We start from the raw sequence: 21,549 nt of genomic DNA on the forward strand, positions 1-21,549 counted from the left end.
AAGAACTACCCCAGCCTAGCTGAAGGTGAGAGTTATGCTCAAGTTATATGACTTCAGGCTAGCTCTAGGGCAATTCAATTTCCCCAACAGATTTTGTATAATTACATCAAGTGGTCTTGTTTGGCCCCCATTTATCTCATCTATTATTAAAGTGATGTTATGTGATGGACATCAAAGGTGTCAGGATTATTCCTGCAAATTTCCTAGAAATGGCCCAGCATTGCCCGGCATACAGATACATGTTTTGCAACATGAAAAATGAGCTTAGTGCAAACTACCTAAAGGAGCAATATGGAAATGAAGCATCAGTCTCAAGATCACCCAAAGTTTTTGGCTGCTCTGGGCCTGGCCAGCTCAGGCAGAACACAGACATGGACAGAAAGTCTTTGACCATTTGGGTCTATCCAACTGAAGGAAGATGCCCATAGGGACCACCTAAGGGATGGAGAAAACCTGTTTCTCTGGGAAACTGCTCTGAAGGGAAGGGTAGAAGAGGAGTTAAAGCAGATTAAGGGGAAAAAAATTATAGTATTAGTTTCTTTGATAAAACTTGTAAGGATTATATGTATTTTAGCTGTAGAAGCTGAGAGAAGAGGCATAGAGAAAGACCTAAAGGCTTAATGTTAGACACAAAATCGGACACCTGAGAAGTGGTTTGAGCTCCTGAAAGTAGGTTTCAGATGCACAGATGGTGAATACTCCAACTAAGGAACTACTAGACTGTTAATACTTCACATGAGGAAACATCTCATTAATAACCTTACGAGAATAAACACTTATCCTGAATACAAAAGATAACTCTCCTCTGTACATTCCAGTGACTCAACTCTCACCAACAAGGAAACCTTTAGTACTTTAATAACAAAGGCATGAACTCTGAAAGAGACAACTTAATGACTCACCAAACATGTTGAGATCCCAAAGAGAAGGGCATATCCCTAGAGGAAACATCTGGACAGATCAAGGGGTTTTTACCTTGTTTGGTTCTGGAAAACATAATCTTTCAAGCCTAGCTTCTTCCCGTAAGTAGACAAAAGTCGTCTTAGTGGAAGACTAAACTTCCCAAGAAGTATTGGCTTAGTTATATTTGGTGAGGAAAATAAATATACATATTACAATATGTGAGTGATATGGGGAATCTGTCAGAGAAAAACACCAGGGAAACAACTTTAGTTTTCTTCGTTATCAGTATTATTTAATCTTAAAAACAAAGGGTGTTGGGTTTTCTACAGCAAAAATTAAAACCAAATTAATGTCATGTTCTAAATCTTAAGACTGACTTACCAAATTGCGCTGTTTCAGCTCAGACATGGTAATATCTAGTAGTGGAAGAAACAGCTGGGAGCATGCTGAATCTTTGAAGACTACAAATAAAGCAAATGCACACAAATTTCTCTGACTTCATCATGTTCACTTCTCAAATGAAATTTAATTCGGCACTGACTTACAGCTGTCGCCAAATGTTGTTTATACTAGGCTAACTACTCTGCAAATATTTTCTGTGATTAGATCCCATATATTTTTCTGTTTCTGAGAAAAAAACCCTAATATTTTTGTTGTTCATGCTGACATGGAGCAACAGGAGGTGTCCACTGCTGTCAGAGTGAAACTGGTTGGCACATCAGGAGAGAACATGTACAACCTTTCTAGTCATATCAATGAGTATCACTGTAGAAAAAAACCTATTCTTACTCTCAACTTGCTCGATAAATGGCACCATTGAGTTTCAGCACACTGTAATGAACACCTGACAATTCTCAGACACCTCTGCAAGCTGATACCAATGTAGACCAATTATTCTCTTAAAATACCTACCTTCCTGGCTCTCCCTTCTCACTCCTGACTTTACCCTGTAACTTGGTTTAAGAGGGAGCATAACCACCCAAAAGACCACTTCAAACTTGAAACCAGTCATCTCTACTGCATACAGTGAAGAGGCATACATTCAAATGAGTAGAAGAAAGTTTGGAAATGAGGCAACTGTTCTAATGAGTTGTAAACTATGGGTTATTGAACTGTATAATAAAAGAACAACATTCCTGAAAAAGCAGCTTTGAAATAAACAGTTGGAGTTCATATATGGAGTTGGCTACAACTTCCCCAAGAACTTGCTGTGCTTTGGGGAACGCTTCATCATAGAAATAGGAACTTACATGGTATTTAATAAGTTAAAATATTTAGTCACAACATAGGTCACCCTTTCATGCAGGACTTGCCAAAAAATATTATGTTCATTTACAATCCATACACTTTATAATTTAAATAAAGGCATCTGATTTGTCAGTAAACATTGCCTTTATAGGAAAATGCAGTAAAGTTTAGCTTTTCCTGTATTTACATAACAGTCTGTCCACTGAGACTTATTGTTGTTATTCACTTGCCTGAAAACATTAATAGCATAAAACTTTTCCTACTTAAAAATCATTTATTAGTCTTGAATGCATTCATCATTCTTGCAATGAAACTATCACCAGGGAGCCAACATAAAGAAAATGAGTTTTCAAAACTTGTCGGCAAGGACCACAAGAAAATGAAGATAAGATTTTGCAACATCAAATAAAATTAAGTAACATTTTAGGTGACTCTGTTAATCAGACATTATAGACTGGCAGTACACATTCTGAGAAAAAGTGGCATGCTGCATCAATGCGTTGTCAAGAGGAAAACAAATAGAAGAAAGGATGCTACTAAAACACATGTGAGACCATAAGCCTGCATCCAAAACTATAGGTTTTGTACATATCCTAAATGTCAGCAGCCCTGGAATTTCCTTAAGAAACAGAATAGGGAAGTAGAACTCTGAAAAACGTGCTTTTGTGATCATCTCTAGAATTCCACCTGGAAGTCAAAAAAAGACGTCAAACATGTCATCTGCAACTGTGAGACTCTTAAATAGAATACTGTCAATGCCAGAAGCTTTTGATGTTGCTAAGTAGGATAAAATGGGACATACTAAAAATTTAAGAATGTGTGCTATCAGTACTTATGCTTCTAGTTTTCCACAAGACTGCCTCTTGCCCATTTTGATGGCCAGCGATGCAGTCTGCAGAGTCCTTATGTCCATGAGGTAACTTTGTTTAAGGTTAGAGGAGATTCCATGGAAAGCAAATACACATGAATAATATTTTAACTGAGATTAAGCATAGGAACACAACGTCTTCAGGAAGCAATTGCTAATAAAATAGTGATAGCAATAGTAGTGACACATTCATCACTAGGAAATTGCAAAACTAAGGAACAGTTTACCATCCAAGATGATTTTCTAATAAACTGTTCTCTGCACAGATGATTATTTTTAAGTAAATTGCTACTCCAGAAATAGGAGGGGAAAAAGCTTGCTGCCCTCACTACACCTTGCCTTTCCTTTCAAAGAAACATATTAACAAAACATTGTTCACCCTTCATTTCATAAAAACACACAGTTTGAATAGCCTTTTGAATAGCTCCCAAAGTAGAAAACTTTTATGGCAGTAGGGTGTTGAGAACATCTGTTATACTTCTCTCAAAGCAAAGAATAAAAACATTAAATATGCAGGAACCAATCTGTATGACGTAGTGCCAAATGTAGTCATAGTATAAATCAATAGTATTGTCCTGTCTTTTATCCCCAGCCTAATATACCTCTAGATTGAGCTCATGTAGGTTACTTTAACTTTTACATGAAAAACAGAAAGATCTACCATGTCATTGAACTTACACTTTTTGCCCCCAGAAGCAGAAGTAACTCTCACATTCCAACCCACCTTGTTTCCACTGCACATTTGACACAAGCTGAAAGGCAGGGTGAGGTCCCAAAAGCTGTTTGGTCCATTATTGTTATGTCCAAATGAGGAAAGAGTCAGCCTGTGAGTCCTAGCTGAAAGGCAACAGACACCACATCCACCAAAAGGCCAAGGTAAAACCAGCACCCAACTGCAGAAGTGCTTCTCCATTCTTTTAGGGATAAGTGACACTGGGAAACTTAATCCATGCCTGGCTTGAACTAATGTGCTTGCTCCTGTGTGGGAACAGAGAAGAGCACTTAGATCACTGCACTGGATGTTAACTGCTATAATTTCCATTGACCATGTTGGAAGGGGCTTGGAAATACCCTGAACCAGTGTCTGTCCTCTCACACATTGCTCCTAGTTGGCTTCCACAATGGAAACATGAGGCCAAAGGAGGTGTCAAGAGATGGACCAGAAAGATTAACTGCTTGAATGATCCATAACAGAGCTCAGAAGCTCTGGCCTGACAGGTCTCCCTAATGTTTAAAAACAACCCAAAACCAGCAACAACAAAGAAAGTCCCAACACTTGACTTACAGTTATTTTCTGTGGAATAGTTGCTGTGTATTCTGCAGAGGGGTGAAGCTGAAAAATGAGGTCCCATTAAAGTCAATGAGAATTTTACCATGTGATTGCAGCTGGAACTGCCCAAAGAGCGTTTTGAAATTGGCCTTCTCAACACTATTTTTAAGGGCCATTTGTGTCGCATGGCTAATCATTAACTAAATTTCAAAAGTCCAAGAAAAACTTGAAATTGTTTGCTCGGGCTAGCTGTAGTCCTCCTACAAAAGCAGGCAACCTAGTTCACTCATTTCACCCTCAGAAGGACTTTGGAGGCTGAGAGCTTGTGCATTTTCTGAAGAAAGCTCTGATTTCTCCTTGCAGGCAACTGAAACATTTACAAGATACCCACACTTCTCGCTGTTCATGGATTCCTCATAAGCAGAGTTTTCCACAAAAACCTGTTTGGTTCAAGAAAAAATGTCTTCCGTGAAAGAAGTGTTCACCTATTACTAGTGGCAGAAGCTTTAACACAGCAAATGAAATAATTTCCAACTGTTTCTGGAAAACAAGTCAGATTGATCCATAGTTAGACGGACATCTTCCTGGCAAGGACATGCTCAGACATAAGTTGTACAGACGTTTGCTGAAAGTGTGAGCAGGCCAGGTTTCAGGCAGCACAAAGTAAAGTTTGCATCCTTCTCTTCTTCCAAAAGGCAAGTATTTAGTCTCTAACAGATTGAAATAACTTGTTCCTCTTTAGTTTCTTACCGGCCTTCTAAACAGTCAGAGAATGACTTGGATGTAGAGATTCAGGTTTCTAACAAGAGGCAAAAGAAGCGCTTTACATAGAGCATTTATCAAGCAGTCCAGCTGACACATACAGATAACTATGTGCTCATCGTTTGTGTGAACAAAGCTCTGACAATACCTTCTCAAAACACACTTTCTTTGCCTTTTGTGGAGTTTCTTCCAGCTCTGCTGTCACTGCACTCCCCTGAACCCACTTTTGTGATAACTCTGTCTGCTTAGGGAAGAGGCCCATGTAATTCAAAGACACTATGTTAAATAAGGGATTGAAAGTATCTGTACAGAAAGAGAATTATATTCTGGGTTTCTCTGAATTAGAGGTGGTTTCAATATGACCAGCAATGTGCAAGACCAGCTTTATCAGAAACTTGCCAGTAGTCCAGATCTGAAGCCTGAATCAAAGTTGGAGCTGACTATCCCATTTTTCTTCCAAAGCTAAAATGCTTCTTTCCTCTACTTGTTTTTTTTTGTCCTGGACAAACAAAAAGGTCTGCATCCAAAGCAGTGTGGCCAGCAGGTCGAGGGAGGTGATTCTGCCCCTCTACTCTGCTCTGGTGAGACCCCACCTGGAGTCCTGCATCCAGCTCTGGGGCCCTCAGAACAGGAAAGACATGGACCTGTTGGAGCAGGTCCAGAGGAGGCCACAAAAATGATCAGAGTGGTGGAACACCTCTCCTATGAGGACAGGCTGAGAGAGTTGTGGTTTTTCAGCCTGGAGAAGAGAAGGCTGCGGGGAGACCTTATTGCAGCCTGTCAATACTTAAAGGCGGCCTATAGGAAAGATGGAGACAGACTTTTTAGCAGGGTCTGTTGCAACAGTACAAGGGATAAATAGTTTTAAACTAAAAAAGGGCAGATTTAGACTAGATATAAGGAAGAAATTTTTCACAATGAGGGTGGTGAAACACTGGCACAGGTTGCCCAGAGAGGTGGTTCGATGCCCCATCCCTGGAAACGTTCAAGGTGAGGTTGGACGGGGCTCTGAGCAACCTGATCTAGTTGAAGATGTCGCTGCTTACTGCAGGGGGGTTGGACTAGATGACCTATAAAGGTCCCTTCCAACCCAAACTATTCTATGATTCTATGAATCTCACAGCAAGATGATTCATATTCATGTCATCCTGTGCCCTTCTCTGTAAGGGAAGGGCTTCAGGACTTGAATAAAACATTCAATCATTTTGATCCCTGACCACTTGAGATGTTTGTTCTTTTAGGGCCATTGAGATCATTAGGCCATGTAATCTGAATTCCTATATATCACAATCCATACCTTTCACCCAGATTGGTGCTGACCAAGAACATCAGTCCCCTAAGACAATCCTTAAAATAGGTGCAGAGAACAGGAGAAATCAAGTGTGATCACGGCTACTTGGAATGGTGGTGGCACTAGGCAGCTGGACAGGTTTGTGGGTGCTGGTAGCAGCAGAGGAATCTCAAGGCACAGGGGAGACTGCATGAAAGGAGAGAAAAGTAAGAGAGAAAAAACAAAAGATAACACTGTCTTCATTTAACATTGACTTAACTATTATTTCTTTATCTCATTCTCAGAGTGCCCTTGTAATGCCATTTCCCTCCCTCAGCTTCCTTTTTATTTCACCCCAAACACCACTTCCCAACTCCCAGCTTTCCTTCCATTTTTCCTCTTCTGCTGACCCTCTTTTTGCTACTGCTAAACAAATAGTTTTGGAAGCCTCCAGTTTCTCTATGTAGGAACGTTTAAATTGGCCTACCCAACTAAAAAGATTTTGGCTGCCTCTGTCAACCAGGAGTTTCTCAGCATATAAAGACCTGATTAATGTGAGATTTGAAAGTCAAGTATCATTTATACTTACATTTTCAAAATAGAACTAAAAATACTAACCAAAATTATTATTATGCTTCCACAGCAGAAACATTCCCTAATTTCCCATAATTATAGCTAAGCCTCATGCAGAGAGGGTATAATCAGAATAATACAACTGTTTGTTGGAGCATTCACTTGGTAAGACTGAAATTGCAGTTTTAAGCAAGATGCTTGTGCTTTCTGACAATTGCAAGCATCAATCCTTTTAACGGGAATATCGCATAAAAGTAATTTTTACATAGTAATATCAAGTCAGTTTTATATTGGAAGTTAGCATTTTCTGGAATGCAGAAAAAAGAGACTGCTGCTCAGCCTATTCCCTGTTAACATCAGCAAAGACTGAACCTGACTTCAGGTAAATCTGGTACAAACTCTCCAAGAGAAAGAAATCCATTGATAGAAGGAGGGTCCTCTCTAACCTGTGCAGAAATGAATTTGTGCTTTATTTTATGAAATGGAAAAAATGTAGTTTGCAAATATGTTTGTAACCTTACTCATGCTCTCTCATATATAATTAACCACTGCCCTTATTTTTCAAAGGAACAATTACATATGGTGAGAATGAATTTGGAATTAGAGATAGATTCTACCGTATTATATCTAGCCAGGCTGGTTCTCATCTTTATTCAAATTATTTTAAATTATTCCTGAAAATCTGCAAAATGACTGAACAATTCCATGGAGCCCCACTTCAACATCAGAAATGCTATTTGTCCAATGTGGAAGTAAAAACATCTATTAGATGTTCCTCCATGAGTCTTGGCTATAGATGTTACAATGATAAATCTCACCACCACTGATGACTTGCACAAATTAGGACACTACCCTTGTGATGATGGACTTCTATCAGCTCCCATACACTGACAACCTTTTCCTTTCCATCCACACAGGCATATACTCAGTGGATGAGTCTGCCACCTGCATAGCTCCTTCTACAAGTGAAAAAAATATTCCTATTACCCATATCACACTTATATATGGAGGCTCTTTGTGTTGGTGAAATTGTAAAGTCCAATAAATGGCAAGGCTGATAGAAAACAAACATCATAGTAAGAAAAAGCTAGAGCTTAAAATGTCCTTCTGGAAAAAAACAAAACAAAACTGTACTGTGAAAATCCACAGAAGGAGAAGTGAGTTGTGGATATCAAGAAACGTCACTCCAGCCGTAGAAGGCAAGGCAACTCAATACTCCACAGTTAACTAAGGCAGTAGGGTTTACTTTCATGTATGACGATTTGTTTGATCTACATTTAAACGTCTGTCATAGTTCTCTCGCATGGAGGGTCCACATCTGGACCCTCCAGAAACTCTTGGAGATCTAAGAATATTGAAAGCTCAAATGAAAACAGAGTCACATTAGGTGCACGCAATTAAAAAGGAACGACCAGTTATCATCCCAACCAAATCCAGCAGGTTAACATCCTCCAAAAGCCGACCCTTATGCCTGGTACAGCTATCTCCACAGTACCTGATATATGGCAGAGAACACTGCCTCTCATTTCTCTCTCTGCAGACACTACAGTTTCTAACAGTTAAAACATTTTCCAGGCTCTGCTTTCTTGAAGACTATTTCTAAGCCAAAACCCCACTCTAACCTTTCCTCAGCAGACCCTGAGTTCAACATAATATTCTCTGGCCGCAGAAGCGCTCTCTTGCTGCATTACCATAAACTTTTCACGATGAAACAGCAAGCCCCCTTTCAAGACTTTTTTTCTGCAGCTGGCTGAGGTACCATACGGTGCTAAAGATACGTTGAGTTTTGGGACTGGAATCAGCATTTGTGAAAGCAATGAGAGCCATTTGCTTTCAGAGATCCCAGATTTCCTTTTATCTTCACAGGTGTTACAGGATCCAATAACAAACACTGCTCTCCCAGCCTTACTTTCTCAAATGTTGTCCCTGAACTCAGCTTTATACATACACTGTAGATATTTCAAGACGTCCAAGAAACAAGCATAAGGTGTTTGTTCCCAGGTGCTTAGGATCCCACTCTACCTGACAATACCCAGCAGAAAACATCCTCCCTGGGCCTGGGTTTCTTCAACCATCTCTCTAGCCACAACCCTAATTTACCCATCTCCATAACCAGAGATTAAGCACTTCAGTTGTTACCAGACCTAAATCAAATACTTTCTGAAGCAGTCAGTCAGCTCTTTGTTTCTATAGTTTCCACCAGTAAACCTTCCTCACTGTCTCCAGCTGCCTCAAGCACTAAACCTAATCCCAAACAACACACTGTCTTTCCCACTGGTACAAGTTCAAAGCCTATCTCTACAGGCAGTACAGGCTTCCCCCTCATGTGAGCAAGACAGACTGGAGCAGGGAAAGCTACACCAGTATGAATTGGGTATTCCAGTTCCAGGAACACATATGTAATGGCAGCAGATCCAACTTTCAAGGGTGCACTTTGAGAGATAAGAGATGGGACAGGAAAGGGGCTAGCTCATATGATGACGTCAATGTTAACTTTAGTCGAACGATATAAGCGCAGTGTCCTTCTGTTCATGGCAAGATGGAGAAAGAAATGCTATTCAGAATTTGTATGACAATACTTTCACTTCCTCATTAAGGTCCACATTGCTGATTACATTTTCCCATTGTATTTGCTGAGCCAAGCTTTTGTACTGCACTTGAAAGAAAATGATTGAATGAAAGAACATGCATGCTAGGAAACTTCCTGTCAAGTCATTAACGAAAAAAAACCCCACCAATGTCATTTCTGAGAGTCTCTTTTTTTCAGGGAGGTTGTACTACTTTTTGGTTCTTTTTCTGTCATAGCTGGGACAGCAACGATTATTTTATAAATGTCTCCTGAAGTTTTTTCAGGAGTTAAGCTGTAAAACATCCCTTTGATGTTTTCTGCTCTCACTAAGTTTAGCTGCCAGTAAGTTAATTCTCAGTATGTTAACAACTAAATTAAAATAAATTTAAATATTATTTTAATTTTATAAAGTACAATATAATCTATAAATGTGTTTTATTAATATATTCTGTATTAATTTATATATGACTACATTAAATATTCTTATAAATACTATAGAAAGTTATAAATAAATTTAATTTAAAAATTAAATCTGACTATGAAATCCATCCTATGCCTGATCTAGAAATGTCACAAAGATACCTTTGTTTCTAATATTTCAGAATACTAACATTTTGACTGATCTGTAGTTCCAGACTTAAAAATAAAGCCCCCAAATAGTTTTTTGTGGCAACCGAAGCCTATAACCAATTTAAACCAAACCCAAAAGTAGTTTCAACCAAAGAAGTCGATCAGCAAGAATGGTTTTTGGAGGTCACAAAAAGTTGTTAGGAGTCACAAAGCAATTGAAAAGTAAGCAAAGCTTGGGTTCTAGTTTTTCATATTATTTTGATACCAAAGTTAACTGTTGCTGTGAAGCAATGAATATTTCTATGCTTTGAAGGAAAAAAGCTTTATTTCATATCAACTCCACATTACATATCTGGGTTTTGAGCATGCCATGAGATTGAAAAAGCCATTATGTCAGGTATCACATTTTATTAGGCAATCAATATTGCTAAAAAAACCCCAGATTATAGGTGTGTTATTTTCCAACAACATTGGCTGGTCTAGCAAAAGATAATACAACTTCCTGCAAACACTGTTACTCATTTTTTATAACAGTTAAATTAATTTGTAGTCTGCTTGGCTTCCTTCCCTTCTCTTCCTTGCTAAAATGGGTTGTTCATACCTCAACTTGTCATCTCCGTCCTTCCTGAACCCAATAGTGAAAGCAAGTTTGGATTTTAATTCTCCTCTTTCATTTTTGTTTTAAGACTATTTTTTCATTCTGTTTGAATTCAGGACTGGGTCAGTCTAAGCCAAATTGTTCAAGAAGTTTCAAATAGAACATGAACCTCTCTCAGCAAACTATGTATTGGTGCTTCTATATTCAGACACAGTTTAAATCATGTAGTGCAATTTTTTTCCTGAGTATACAAGGGGGAATTTTGGAAAGTATTTGTGAAGTCTGATGAGCAACCTCACAAGGTTGCCTTCACAGATTCCTCTAAAGAGGCTCTAAAGAGTAGGAGCCTTGCAGGTGATATGAAGTATCTCCTGTAGGAACCACCTCCTCTTGGCTGTAACAGGAGTATTGGGAATCAAATTCCTATGTTTAGAAACTAGTCTTTGCAACCAATTCCTGTGAAAGTAGTAGGCAAGTGAGGGGTTTTTTTTCAGATCCAGAAGCACATTTAAAATGTCCATGTTGCATACAGAACAATTGCATACAGGAAGTTTTAACTGCTGAACCCAGGTAAATTGACCCACACAAATCCTATTTACAGGTACTTACATTCACAGATACAAAGTTTAATTAATCTTAGGACATAAAGCCCTCTAGTTTACATACAAAAGAAAGAGCCACCGAAGTTCCTCATTTGATCTCTCCCTCTACGTACTTCACTTGCTCCCATCATTCCCTTCTGAGCATGTCCCCCAATCTGTTTCATGCATAGTCATGTCACTTCCATTTCCTCGTAACTATTTCTGTGTGCTTCCTCTAAAGACCCCAACACACCTTCAATTCTCCAGCCTCAACAATGCCCAAGCACATCCCTGGCTTCCTTCTGCCTTTCACCTCCAAATTCATTGAGTGTATTCTGTGCAACCACCACCTGGAAGCAGCTTCTTCCCTTGCCATCCTACCTCTTCTCTAATCCTGGCACTCAAAGGAAGATCCTCCCAGGCTATAAGCAACCTGAGAACCAATATTTGACCCTTACCCTTCTTGAGTGTCAGCTGTCTTCCAAGCTCATAAATATACAATCCTCACCACTTTTCCATTTACATCTTATCTCTAGTAAATCATAATATACACAAACTCAGCTCCCACCTCTAGTCTGACAGTTTACAGATCTACCACTGACCACCACTTACTTTTGTCCCAACAAAAACTTTCTTCCAGTGTCAAGTGTCTTCTTATAGATGTTAAGATGACATCTCAAGCCCAGCAGAATCTAAAATGGGCTCATCATTCCCTTCCAAATATCTCTCATGCTTTTTCTCAGGCACAATGAATAAGATGTATTGCCATCACTAAAACATTCATGACACTATTTCTGACATTGGCTTGTTCTTAAGTCCTCATATTGAGGCTATGCCTAAGTCTTGCCAATTCTTTTTGTGCAACACCACCAAGATATACCCTTCCTTAACCTTTTACCTATCTAAGACTTGGTCTTCAGATAGTCATCTCATCACTGTAATGTCTTTCTCCTTAAGAAAAACATTCTTCACCTTTTTATACGTAGCCTATATGCTGTATCAAAGTTAATTTCTTTCTTCTGAACTTCTCAGTCCTCTTAGCATCTTTCCTTTGCAACATAGACTATTGATCTTAACTTTCAAGATTTTCCATAACACGATCCAATTGTATTCACCATCTCTCATATAATATCAAGGTCAGATTTCAACTTTCACTGCCAGTGATGCTTGCTGCCTAATCACTACATTTTACATTTTTTAACTTCTGCCTTTGTGTTTATATCCACTTTGCACTCAAAACTTGGAGGATCTCTCTGTTAATATTTGCAAAACAAAAATTACTATTCACTTTCAAGTACCTGCTTAAAAACCTTCCCTTGTTGTGATACTTACAGAATCTTGAAAACAATTTGGCATACAATGACCACAGTCCCTCTTGGTGATCATTACTGCCCTATTGCCTCTGCACATAGGTCTTCCAGACACTTCTGTTGTTTTCTATTTAACTTGCAAGCTTTGTGATGCAGGGATGTTTTTCTCTGTGCTACGATCAAAAAAGAATCCTCTTCTGTAATTACAATTTCCCAGTATTGCAATAATACTGGTAGTAATAATAATAACAAACAAAAGAAATATTTAATCCCTTTGCATTGAGACAAACTGGGTTTTTTTCAGTTTAAATTTCTCAGTCTTCCATGGCCAAGGAGTTGGACGCAATGCAAAAGGAAGGATGCGATCACATGCGATCATAAAACAGTTGCTCCTTCATGACAGTAAATTTCTCTAGGAGCTATACTGTGCAAGTATGCTAAAAACCTGTTTCACAATTCTTCAAATAAGGAATTATTGATAACAAAGCTGAAGGAACAATAGATTTGTATGGAACAGAAGTAATTTTGGTACTGAAATAGGTGATATTCTCCAAAATAAGGGGCATTCAGGAGCTTTCTCTTAGTTGCAGAGTGCAATATACTTCATTCTATATATATGTATGAAATTTGATATGAGAGCAAGGATTATTTTCTCTTAGATGAAAACAGTCTTTAGGGAGCAGGGCTTGTTTGGTTTGCATTTTTTAGCTGTGACCTTACTTGTGAGACGTGGTTTCGGCAACTACATTATTGCTAATCTGTTCTGGAAATTTTAAAATCTTTAGTCTGAAAGGGTTATTTCTGCACTAATTTTATTTTTTCCAAAACCCTAAAGACAACAGACATAATGAAGATCTTAGTTCATACACTAAGGGGGAATTTTCTAAAACAATAACCCAAACCATTCAAATATTCTATGGTGTCCCCTCTCACATTTTCCTCAGGCTTTGCTCACTGCTTACACTAATGCAAAACCCTGCACTCCTCTCTTCTAGCAGGGCTTGACTTCCTGCATCTTTTCTCTATTGGTCTGCTTGAGTCTGACTTCACCTCGGGCGTCTTGCTATCAATGGGTAACTGAAGCACACACTTTATCTTCATACAAATAGAAACACAAGCATCTTCCACCCATCCCTATTTGCATGCATGAGAGGGTACAAATGATAGCAAGAAGAAACTTGATTTAACAAAGGGAAAAGTTAGAACAAACTTGTAACCATGGGACGCTTCGTTCCTTCAAGGAGATCTGTAGCTATGCACATGCAGGTCACTTCATACTTCCCTTTTCCTGCCAGTTTGGCCAATTTTTTGGCTGTGAATGCTGTTAAAACTACAGACTGCAGACCAACAATGTTTATTAGATTCTTCATTGACGTGGAACTTTCATAGAATAAAAGCATATAAAATATATTCATCTAGCTAAAAGACTATATACTGAGCTTTCTGACAGCAGTCAAATGCCTTTGTTAACTTCAAAGCTGACCCTTGCAATGTTAAATCACCTGTCCTTGAAAGAAGCAGCATTTGATACAGGAAGTGGGGTCTGGCATTTTCAACTTTTGGACTGCCAAGAGTCCCCCATCCCTCTGTTGCCATCAGTGAGGGGAAGTGCAGCTGGGAAGGGCCTGGGTCCCCCCCCCATCACAACCAATGCAGATGACCTGCAAGAAACCCCGTTATAGTCTATGCTCAATGGTCCTGCAAAAGGAAAGGGATGTTGCCCGGAAGAAGCAGGCATAGGGTGAGCTGGAGCGAAGTGGGACAAGGGAGGAACGGAGGACAGTTTTGGCTTGTAATCTCTAGAAATAACTACCTATATGTAATGCTCTACTTGACTTATTAATGGTCCACTGCACGCCATGCCCTCAGACCAGAAAGGTATTGAGATGTACCAAGTACAGGTCAGTTCTCCAAGATATACGCCTGTCCTCCATAAGTGGAGCCTTTATTTTGAGACAAGTGGGTGGCAATTTTGGACAATGCAAGGCAAAAAAGAAACTTAGCAGTATACACATCAGAATTAAAGTATACATAAATCAGGCCCTTTGCACGTGATTCATTAAAACCCATGTTCTGAAGAACTGCACTGATCTTGAGATGTCAGGTTCCCTGGGCTACCAAGAGCTCTCCCAAGAGCTCTCCACATCACTGTTTACGTAGGAGCTAAGGCCTTTTTGGCTGCTTGCCTGAGGTTAGAAAGTTCACTACCACACACTAAAAATGGTCACAGATCTCACGACAGCACTGTCCTCCCCCCATTAAATAGCCATTTTTTGCTGTTTCATACCACATACTCTATCTGCAAGGGTAAGCCAGAAGAATTTTTTGACACAAATTACTACTGGGAAATTTTTGTTAAAAAAACCTCCTACAGCTTGTGTACTGAAAACCGTAGCAGGAAATATAACATAAAAGCAGCACAGTCAGTAAGTATTCTAGTCAGGGTAAAACCAAAAGAGAAGAAACAGCTTAGATGTAGTCCTACGTGTTATACCTGCCAAAGTTCCCACATCAGGTTTCACGGGCTTATGCTCATATTTTCCTTTAAAAGGTATTTTCTCTTTTCGCTCTGAAAGAAGCTACACTGTCATCAGAGGAAACCAACCAGACACAGTACTTTCTCTACAGTCAAGCTCACCTTTAAGTCAAACTGAAAAAAAGTTACATTAATAGTTTGGCTTTGTAATTCCTCCCATTTACCTTATAATAAAAACAGGTAATGCAAAGTTTTGCTATTCCTTGTGGTTGCTGAGATGATAAAGGTTAGAGTATCTACCTGGGAATTTGCCAATCTCTATAGCAAATGGCTTTACCTACAACCTGGTTTGTGTGAATTGTTCAGATATCAGTGTTAAACATGTCTTAATATGTCTAAACATGTACTTTGATTTTTTTATACTTTAATGCTAGCCTTTACCATTGTGAGCTGCTTCTCATTCACATTTTTACTTTTGTAGCTTTTTATTTCTGTGCATTGTTCTGCATGGGAACTGAACCCTCTCAAAAATCTGATCCAATCAATTCAACCTTTATGTCCTTTGCACTTAATGGGACTACTACTTATTAAGTAAAAATTATACACTCTGGGTCTAATTCTGATCAGTAAAAAATTTTCAACTGTGAAATCAGGTTCAGATTCAGAAGGTTAAATGAAACCAGATCCCCCAGACGTGGGGAGAGGATCCATGCCTCCCTACTTACCAGCCACTCAGAAATGGCAGACAAGGGGAATCACCCTTGGGACAGCCTAAGTGTGCTCGTGTCATTGTGCTGATGAGCTCTGGTCTCCAGCACAGGAAAGGAGGAAATATGCTGCCTTATTTTATTCCCTCATGTCATCATCCTTCCTTGTATTGTGACTGGACTAACCCACATGTCATCCAGAGATGGGAGCCACCTCCTGTGGCTGCTGAATTCAGGGTCATGAGGAATTAATTGCCTGGCTGGCATCTGCACACCAGATGAGGGGAAAAAAAAAAGTTTCAACTCACCTGTGTGTGAGTAGATGTTCTTGGCTTTATCCCACTACAATTCACATGTGCTGCTAGCTTATGAGTTGATCCGCCTACGACACCAGCACATACTTCAATTGCCAGACTTTCTCATATGGGAGAATTTGCAAACTGCAGTGTAAACATCTCAGCAGTACAGGCCTCTGGTTACATTTCCATCTGTCAGAACTCTAGAATTTTCTAAGGCATCTGGCAAACAAACAAACGTGCAAATCCATTATAAAAGTGAAAAACTTTCCAGGGCTACAAGACCTATTTCTATGCTTTCACCAAACCAAACCTTCTTAAAATAAAACACTTGCATTCTAAAACGTTTTATTAAACATTTTAAAGTATTTTTTTTCAACCACAGTAATTGCCTCTAAATGAAAACCAAGGATTGATGCATTCCCCTCTGATGTATGTGGTGGAGATGATGCTGGGTATTCCAATACATGAGGCACAGACAGTGCTTAATGCAAGAGAATTCCCTCCAAGTTTCCTGCAGAACAGACAGTTTCCTGTAACAGTATGTTTATCTGTGAGAAACTATCATCTTCTCAGCAGTGTGTCTGATGAAGAGAAACCCTTGCTAAAGCAAAACTGAGCCCCTCTAGGAACACAGTGAAAGGGTCATTGCATCATTCAGCACTGAGTCACCTTAGCCTTGACTGTTGTCTGATAAACTGCAAATAACCTGAGGCACATTTTAAAGCTCTAATCACTTTCACTCTTGTTATATTTGTCCAGATCAAACATAGGGAAACAAAACATGATAAAACCAATCCTTAAAAAAACCTCCTTCTTCAGACTTGCAAGTGGTACCTCAGCACTGCAAACACACACCACCTCCTTTTTCAGAATTTTGGGGGTACACAAAAGTACGTTGAATTTTGGGGTTTTTTTCATTACTGGGGACCAGATGCTCCAGTGTCGTTCAGAACTCTCTCTCTCCATCTTATGACTTCCATGGCTTTCTCTAAACTCTCATCTCTCACTCCGTGATCTCTGCTTATCCCTTCCCCCTGCTTTTCACTTTATCCTCAGTGAAACAAACGGAAACTCTTGTAACAAAATTAGCCTACGCAATCTGCCTATATCCTAAATCCTTGTCATTTTCTATATTCCTATGAGTCAGTATTTTAACCACAGTATATTTTCAGCAGATCTGACCTTTTATATACCTTCCTTCCATCCCTCGTTCCTTTTCCTGTATGTACAAGGCACACCCCGATAACGAGTTCCTATCCTCTACCTCTAAGTGTTGTTATCTGGCCTCATAATTTTACCAGACAACTTAGAAAGATAAGTTTGTTGACAAGCTGCAATCTAATGTACATAAAACTGAAAAGGGAGTTAATGTATAATGGAAAAGGGAAATGAGTTAAAAGGCAAGCTCCGAAATTAAACTCCTAAGAATGTGCCATGCTCGAGAGCCAGTGAACTGTAGTGCAGACCATGGGCAAGACTATTCAATAAAGAGCTATAAAATACTCCCAATAAAATAAGAGCTGCAATCCAACTGTTTACTTTTACCAGACATGCTTAACTTTCAATCTAAATCAATCCCCTATTTTTCCCCTCTGTGCTTTTTAGAGCTAGCAACCACTTCCCCAACTAAGCCCATGCAAACACTCCAACTCATCAGTCATACAACACTAGGTATCACAGAAAGTGTTTGCTTCCACACTACAATCTGGCAGCTTCGGTAAAACTAACTAGAACAAGTACATTAATTCATGGATTTCTGCTTTTGACAACAAAGAGAAGAAACCTGCACTAAGTAGCTCACCAAATGGCTGGTTTAGGCTCAAACATAATGAAGGGGCTATTGTGAAAGGAATAATGAAGTTCAGATGTCTGTTGCAAAGTGTTCCCAAAAAGGCAAAAAAGAATATTACTATATTTGCATCCTCAATAAAGCTTTTAATTCCTTGTATTCTCCTGCCTCCTCATTTGAAGCTATGCCTTTTGTCTATCCAAAATCAAGGGAAGAGACTTGGCGATGGTCTTCCCTTTGAGTCTTTAGGTTCAGCCCACAACTAAATCGCAGCAGTTCTTTCTGTCTAAGACATTTCCTACCCCAGCCAGCCAGCCAAAAATCCTATCCATGTTCTCATCACGTCAAGTATTGCAACATCCTTTTCTTGGGAGTTATCAAACACAGTCTTGTCCTGCTCCGATCCACCTAGAAAGCAGCTGAAAAGATCAAGTGCTCTCATCTTTCCTCCATTGCATCCTTCCACTGTTGGCCCTCATATGAAATTGAAGCTCTCTATCTTCCCTTTCAAGGTCCTTCCAATTTCTGCCAGTCTATCCATCTACACAGAAAGATTAGCGCCCAGCACCAGTCAGCCTATTAATCACCACTGTTCCTCTCAGGAAGGCTCCTCTTGCAAAAACTCACACTTGTAAGGAGCTCCCATTAAACAAAAGCAAAGCATTTTGCTATCCTTTTCCAAGGATACACAATCCTTTTTGCCATGGTATACAGATGAGAGTGGTGACCAAAATTGCCTCCCTATCTCCTTCCAACTGCTTGGACCTTCTTGTTATCCCATGCTTTACACTCAGTGCATTACACTGTATTGGAGGAGGTCTGAGAAGGGGAAGGGAGGATGCTGTAGGTATCATATGATTACACAGTTCCAGTCACAATAGAGGTCTTCATCCATAAGCTCAGTTCCTAGACACTATGATAATAAACAAACAGTAACAGCATGCCCAGCAGAGAGAGGCTTCTCAATCCAGGCTGCGAGCATTAAATCCCTCTCCAGCACGGTGCAGACTTCACATACAATTGCTAGCTGCTCTCCCTCCAGCTCGGTTCCCCTGAAGAGGTGGTCCCCGGTGCCCCTAGCACTCAGCCCCACTCCCACCCATTGCACGGGAGCAGCCAAAGCCGTGACAAAGCTCCCTGGGCAGCTGGGGACTTGGAGCAGACCCCTGCACTGAGACCCCCAGCTGCTGGCAGGGCCCCTTCCTGGCCGAGTGGGTGTCACAGCTCCAGTGCTTGCAGTGAAGAAGAGGAAGCATGCTGGCAGCCCCGTGAAGAGATTCACAGTTCCCCAGCAAGCGCTTTCCTACTGAGATGACTGCTCTCCCTGCCTTACACACGCTCTGCTGACAGGCTGCAAGCAAGTTCAAAGGGTCAGTGACCCTGCAGCAGACACTGGGGGAAGGCATCTGGTGGAGCCAACTTCAGCTACATCACCACAGAGGAGAAAGAGCAGTGCCACTGCCTCCCATCGCAATGGGAGCAGGGAGAAGGGGGTCAGGACACCTCTTGAGGAGCATCACCAGCCAGTTTTGTAACTCCACGAACATTGTCAAGGTTAAAAAAAAGTTCATCTAGCTGCTAGCAGAAAGTAATGTAGAAGTCGCTGCGCTTGGGGCAGGGTCCAGCTGGGGTTCATTGCTCCCCTTCCACTTGTGAAGGCTGAGCACTGCTAAGGGTGAGAAATACTGGGTGGGCAGCAGAGAACTGGAGAAAATCCAGAAACCACCCATCTCCCCCAGGGAGCGGCAGTGCCTGGCACTGCCCAGCACTAAGCTGGCTGGTTCAGGCCCATCTGGAAACAGAGGAAACCACGTAATTCTGGCAGCTGTCAGGGACTTCTGGAGACCACCTAGTCCAATCTCCTGCTCACAGCAGGGCTAGCTTCAAACAGCACCCATAGACCTCAGGGAGCTCTTGTCTCTGTGCCGACCTCAGACAGCTCATGGGTTTCAGGGCCTGAGCTGAAGTCAATTGTTTGCTGTAATAGAAACGGAAGGTGGCTTAAACCAGGCTGAACACACCATGCGAATGCCCACAGTGCCATAATCGAAGGGACGGGGGACACCTCCACCATATACACACATTTGTTCCTGTGCCCTTCCGCTTCCTCTGCACCTTCAGCCAGATGCAGTTCGCTATCTGCTGGAAAGCCAAGCAGCCTCTTCATCTGTGTGCAAGAATAAAAGGACAAAGAGCCAAGAGTCATTTGCACAAAGAAGACATTGTGTCATAGACGTCTTCATTATCTGTGGAGGCGGGGTAGACATCAAAACCCTCAGTAGGGGAAGCATTTGAGTTGACATTCAAGTACAAACAGCTTTGCTCTAGATTTTCTGCCACCAGAAGTCATTACATCAGTCAGAATTTGAATACGCTCTGAAGCCCATAAAGACGACGGTTGTCCCAATCCACTTTCACAGATATGTACCGATTCACTTAGGATTTACTGTTCTATTTGTTGAAAATAAAATAAATTTTAAAAATCAATGCATATAGACAGTGGGTTGACAGTTGGATTTTGGGTGAGGACGCAAATGATCTGGTTAGAGAGGGGGAACAGTAGGATTTTTTCCCAAAAAAAGTCTGGGAATTTGTATCTTGTATCACTGTTTGAGTATTGGCAGGAATGTTGTAAGCAGATTGATCTGACAAAGTCAGTTAATTTCCTGGTCCTGCTGCTATGTTTGTTATTAGCCAGTGTCACTGGATATTTGGACAATCAGTCATCTCATACGTATTATCAGTAGTATGTCCTTTTTCCTTGTCAATATTTCTAAGCTTGCCTGGAAAGCAGAGTACACTGGCAACTTTATGGGAATCTTCTGCTGCTTCTTTTGGGAAGTTACCTTGCAGACCTGGGCCTCGTGCCAGCTACCATCAAAGATCTGCTGTTCTCTTACAGTGATTTATGTAACAACACATTAGTGCAGAGCCATAAAAAGCCATATTTCTCATAACATGAAGATTGAAAAGTATCAAAAGCTTTCTCCAAGAAGTATTAAGTCAGAGTTTTATGGTGGCAAGGAACTTATAATTTTTAACAGAGAGGACAAGTGAGATGATGGTGCTGATCTATTTTCCTTGACAATTTTTTAGTATCTCCTTTTAAGTTTTTTAACATACGAGAGGAATGTTTCTAATTAAACCGAGTTGGTAGGGAACACATCTCTAACCTCTAAGTGAGAAAATGTTTCTATGAGCAGTCCAAAATTACTCACTGTTGCAGTCTACTTTCATTTTCCTTCTTGTGTGTGTCCATGTCATAATGACAAGCTCTCTTAGGCAATTTAGCAGTAAGTGATTGTAACGAACTGTTACAAGCCTCCTCCCCAGCCTCACTGGTGATCCAGCAGCTGACCTTAAGCCATCTTCCTCCTCCTCCATAAATCACATCCTACAGCCCCGCTATTCCAACCTCTTTTCCTCTGCACCGTGCTCAGTTCCACTCCCTGCTTGTGATTTCCTTTGGTTCCACATCCCCCACGGCTCAGCTGGTTTCCCAAGCAAAATAATCCATCAGGATTTTGTCCCTCCTCCCTAAGGAAAACAGTAGCATCTAAAGCTGCTAAATCTTCCTTCCTAAAACCCCCAGAAGCTTGGGGTTTGGCTTTTTTTTTTTTTTTTTTTGCTTTTTTTGTTTTGTTTTTGGGGGGATTTTTTGTGTTTTTGTTTGTAAATAAAATAAAAGACAATGACACCAGGACACAGTGTCTTCCTTCAGTCTCACATTCAAGACATCTTTAAAAGTTGTGGAGC

This window comes from Phaethon aethereus (assembly GCF_964289735.1).
Source record: "Phaethon aethereus genome assembly, chromosome: 7".
Taxonomy (NCBI): Eukaryota; Metazoa; Chordata; class Aves; order Phaethontiformes; family Phaethontidae; genus Phaethon; species Phaethon aethereus.